Here is a 6000-nt window from a genome sequence, read left to right as displayed (position 1 = left end):
ATCCATATCTCTTGTAAAGAGGATGCTGGAGTGGCAGGTTCGTAATACACACTATTCTAGTTTTTAGCAAAACAGAGAGTACTCGAGTCAACCTATTTTTCTGTTTGTGTACGCTTCTAATGTCATAAATTCTCGTTACAAATTCCTTCACACCTAAGATTTTTAATCTATTTCTGAAAAATTATCGCCTAAAAATTATCGCCTCCAAACATGATTAAGCCCAACCGTAAATATTTTTAAATTCAGGGAAAATAATCACTAGTCTTTGTTTGATCCAGTATAAACAAAAGAAATTATATTCAGACTTTCTCTATCTATAAATCTATTTAAATATCAATGGCATTTAGGATTCGGCCGGGAGCATTGTGTGAACTCTTAAACTATCCTCAACTTCGCTTTCTCATAATATTAATTGTATATTTTTTTTCGTGTTTCCATAATTATTTTTGAAATAATTATTTATTTGAATATTATTCCATTGATCCATAATTATCTTGTAATTTTGATCTATTTTTGTGAATAATCCCGTTCCTTTTTGTGTGAATATATTCGAGCTTTGATTTTTATCATATGTCACAAGTTCGTAACAATATATATATATATATATATATATATATATATATATATATATATATATATATATATATATATATATAGCTACTTCATTTACTCACATAAAATTAATATACGAAAGAATAAATTTATGCGTAAACTTTAAGTATTTTCTTCAAAAGTGCTTAATACGTAGGTAGAGCTAGTTAGTTAGTTAGTTATAATATATATATGGCGATTAAGCTACACTGAATATTCCGCGTTTCATCCACTCTAGGATTCTTCAGGCATAAGCCTGAAAAATCCTAGAGTGAATGAAACGCGGAATATATATATATATATATATATATATATATATATATATATATATATATATATATATAGAGAGAGAGAGAGAGAGAGAGAGAGAGAGTTAGTTAGTTAGTTAGTTAGTTAGTTAGTTAGTTATATATATGGCGATTAAGCTACACTGAATATTCCGCATTTCATCCACTGTAGGGTTCTTCAGGCATTCCTAATATAATTTTACCCACGCAAAAACAAAAACCATCATATAAATAAGTGACAACATTTATAAGGTGATATACTTTCTCCATTGGTAACGAGTTGTAACCTCCGCTCTGCAATGAAAAAAATTCATCTTTTTAAAAAATTTTGATATCGTTGTTTGCTGTTTTTCTCAAACTTAAGTAAAAGTTTTTGTCCTAGGACTGGAATCAATGTGTAGTATCTTTTCTGTGCCCGGATGTTACAGTAATATATTGTGGTTTGTATTCGCGCCGGAGATCCATAGAATGGAACTACTTTCAAGCACTGCAGCAATATAAAACAGATGTAGGATACAATTGTGGAATTTTCACGGGTCACAATAGTATATACCAGTTGTTTAATTGGACTGAAAAACAGGTTTTGATTCTTTAAAGGCGGCAAGTTTATTTCGATGACAAGGCGTGCGTTTGCTATGGCTGTTAACCCGATGATAATCCACGCGTCGTGATGTTAATTGCAATTTTTGGCCATTGTTGTTTAGAAACAATCCCTTTTTACGGGCGTTGTTTTAGTATGAGTGATTGGACAAAATGAAAATATCTTTATTTTGGGATTAGCTCGTCTGCTGGTAACTACAGAGACTCACTAACGAATAGTGATTGCTGTGGAGGAAAGAATGCCAAACGAAAATCACGACCTTTCGTGTAGCACATATTTTATGTTTACTTTGAGTTGAATTTCTAAGCTGAGTTTTTTTCTTTAAAATACTGTATTCAGTTCGTTATTCGGTTATCGATATACTATCCAAACCTGTGTAAATTGCACCATATTCTTCTTCTTCTTCTTCTTCTTCTTCCTTTTATTATTATTATTATTATTATTATTATTATTATTATTATTATTACTATTATTATTGTTGTTGTTGTTGTTGTGTTTAAATTCTCTTTTTCTTTTCGCATTTCATCAAGTTATTAACTACCATGAACGTAGTTATATTTTAAGGAGCATTTTACAAACATTTTTCTTCATAATATTTACATTTTGTAACGTGAAAGTTTTTTTTTTTTTGTTTTTTTTTTTTGGAAAAGACGTTTTTCAAACATAAACAAATATTAACTTAAACTATTAAAATATTTCATTTAAAGGGAAAAGAAAACTATTTCTGTCTTTATACCTGGGTTAGTTTATTAATCAAAATAGGAAGTAACGTGTAATAACAATTGTAAGAACAAATCCATTATTATTATATAGATATATGGAATATAAATAGTTGAATGTTTTGTTTAATATAAATTTAAAACAATCTACATATATATATATAACATTGTCAAAATTATTTTCAACAATTTCAAAATAATCGACATCTTTGCGACAAAAGTATCATACATTTCGAATGGATTCTTCTTGCGTAAAAATCATCAAAACAGCATTGTTTCTACATGCATTCTTCCATCTCGGGAATTCAATTCCATGGAGACGTTCGAGTCAAAGAATCTTGGTAAGTAAAATGCATTTTATTAATATTTAAGAATTTACTGATTTCAGTTTTTCTATACAAAATATTTACGATTAATTCAAATTTTTTGCTAATTCGTGGAAATATTTTGATGAAATATTTTGATGAAATATTTTGATGAAATATTTTGATGAAATATTTTGATGAAATACCAAATTTGCAGATCGTCAAAATGTTTGATATGAATTACTTATTTCATTTTTAGCAGGGAATGGCGAGGCAGTTTTCTATGTAAGTTAAATGTCCCCTTTCTCTTCATTTGTCGATTATATTCATTTAACTTCATATCTAAACTCTTTCCGCTTCTCATAAAATCGGTTCTCTCTATCGTTCTAAACACTTTCTCACACTCAGGGCAATTCTCCATCTCTACAACTCTACTATCAGACCCTGTATGGAGTACTGTTGTCAAATTATGGCTGATGAATCTGTGTCCCATTTTAAGGTTCTTGTTAAGTTGCAGAATTGTAATTTGATTGGTTCCACACTTTTTCACTGCAACCTTTTTCTCACAGACGTGATGTTGCTTGTCTCAATCTTTTCTACAAATACTATTATGGCATTTGTTCCTCAGAATTGTTTGATCTTTTCCATTTTTGTTCCATCTCGTTTGACTTGTTGGTCTAGCGGTCTTCATCAATTCATTGTTTCAATGCCTCATTGTAATACAGCTCCCTAATCTTCTTTCCAAGGACTGCAAGATTGTGGAACTCTCTTCCTGCTCACTATTTTCCTTCTAATTCCAATTTTCAAGGCATTTCCTTTCCTTACGATAATCATTTTTCGTTCTTGTTAGCTCCTTACACCAGGTGACTTATATGCCTTGTCTTGAGTGATTTCCATTAAAGAAAAGCTTTGTTTAATATCAAGATTTAAAAATTTTCATTATTTTTATTATGAAATAATGGATAATTAAATTTAGTCGCTTATACAAACATAGTCTGTCCGAATAAGCTTTTTTTTCTTTTTCTTTCTTTTATATTTAAGAACCTGCCTTTGTTTGTACCTTTGACTTTAATAGCTTTCTTAATTTAAAAAAATACATTTTATTATTTAGTCAATTTGGGAAAATATTGTAGTGTTTAAAAATGTAAATTTTATTCACATTCAATTTCATCCAATTTCATATTCAACCCGATACGATTTTATTTTGATTACTAATATGTTTAAGCCAGCATGATTAGGGACACTGGCTAAAATTAGGGTGGCAACTGTCTCCCTCTTGCCCAACATCACTATGTCAGGTTTAACAGCTTCGTTTTCTAGGTATGTAGCTGTAGAAATTGTATAACCATCGTGTACGGCACATAATTTATTTCTAACTGTTCTTTGTAGTATGTGTTTCCCAAGACGTTTTAGTGATAGTCTAGTGGAGATATTTTCACCCTCCATTGTGTCGCATTGTATAGTAGTCGTCTCTCAACAGAACCTTACGACTGAATCTCAAGTGGTTGACATTCTCTACTGTTGTGCGGCAGAACTTGCAGTTGGTGTTGCCTCCTTTAAATCATTAGTAATCAAGTCTTGATTGTGCGCATTCATTACCATTCTCTTCTGATCACATTGGAACGATGCTCTTTTTTAAGCTAATGTACAGAATCTTTCTCATGTGTATATTCCTGAGATAATTCATGCAGGAAATATTTATTCTTATGATGTGTGTGTTATGAGATAAGGTAAACATGATTTTGTTTTTCATTAGATAATGAAAAATTCGGTGGAATGAACGATGCAAACAAAGAATAAGTTTGTATTAAAAGAAACCAATTAATTGATAAGAATTTAATCAGTTGGCCTATGTATTGTGTGAAATCCATTAAAATAGAGTAATGCTCGATCTCTTATGTTATGAGAAAAATACAAAGCCCACCTAATCTGCACACAATCATAAAAACTAAGTTGTATAAAACTTAATGATCTTTTTTTTTTCAATTCGATAAGTATCCCATTAAAATGAAATCTCATAACTGAGTTATAAAATGATTTTTGTTTAATTCTTTTCAAATCTATTTCTTTTGTTTAAGGGCAACAACCGTTGGGGAATTCAAGATAAGACAAGTAAGTATTTTGTTGTTATATCTATATCTATCTATCTATCTATCTATCTATCTATCTATCTATATATCTATAAAAGTGAACGTGTCTGTGTATCTGTGTGTCTGTCTGTGTGTCTGTGTACATTTTCCAACGCAATAACTCTGTCAATTTTCTTTCTACAGATGTGAAATTTGCTATACAGCCTACTGAGATTTGGGAAAATCTTTGTAATCCGTTTTTGGCCACAAATTTGTCTGTTAAGGGGGCAAGTGCAACGATTTAACCTTTAAGAACTCTACCAAACTCCTCTGGCAATTTTGGGTATAAACAATTGAAATTTTAGATATAGGTTCCTTGGACATGGATCTAATTTAATAACTTGATTTGAGCCCAAAACAATAAATGTTAAGGGGTCATAATAGGGGTCAAATTTAAAAATAAAATTTGACCTCTGCGGTCTCTACCAAATTACTCAGACAATTTCTGGTATAAACATTTGAAATTTTACATAAAGGGTATTCAGAGATAGGGCAAGCTTTTTAATCGGTTTGGGGTCGAAAATTTTTAATCACCAATATATAAATATATGTATGTATGTATGTATGTTTGCATGTCTGCCTAAAACTTTCGCCAGAGGCGACAGATTTTCACAAGATGAATATCGTTTTGAAGCTCGACCTTTCAGACGACAAATACCGAAAAATTGGCTAAAAACATTAATTTCTTCACCCTGAACTGGACACTTTTCTACAAGGAGTGGTCGCTTTTTTCATCGATATTTTCGAAAGTTATCCCCCCCTTTTCGATTGTCTAGCCTTAATTTAAACCTACGTCACTCCGGTCGTAACAGCAAAGATTTCACTTTTTTCTCGTTATTTTCCTCCTTCGCGGTACGGGTTCGAGCCTGCCTTCCTACTATCACTTTTTTTTTTTTTTTTTTGCTCAACACACCTCCAAACACCCGGACAACGCCGGGCACTCATGCTAGTATATATATAAAAGTGAACGTGTGTGTGTGTGTGTGTGTGTGTGTGTGTGTGTGTGTGTGTGCATTCCCTACGCAATAATTCTGTCATTTTTTAGTCTACAGACTCGAAATTTGATATACTGGGTACTGAGATTTGGGAAAATCGATGTGATCGGTTTTGGGCCAGAAATTTGGCTGTTAAGGGGTGAAAGTTTAACGATTTGACCTTTGAGAACTCTACCAAACTCCTCCGACAATTTTGGGTCTACGCACGTGAAATTTTAGATATAGGTACCTTGGACATGGATATAACTTAATAACTTGATTTGAGCCCAAAACAATAAATGTTGCGGGGTCATAATAGGGTCAAAGTTAAAAAAAAAAAATAACCTCTGCGGTCTCTTCCAAATTACTCAGACAATTTCTGGTCTAAATATTT

The sequence above is a fragment of the Euprymna scolopes genome, chromosome 25, assembly GCF_053919585.1.
Source record: "Euprymna scolopes isolate OS-2025 chromosome 25, ASM5391958v1, whole genome shotgun sequence".
NCBI classification, from domain to species: domain Eukaryota; kingdom Metazoa; phylum Mollusca; class Cephalopoda; order Sepiida; family Sepiolidae; genus Euprymna; species Euprymna scolopes.
This window is presented reverse-complemented; position numbering follows the sequence as displayed.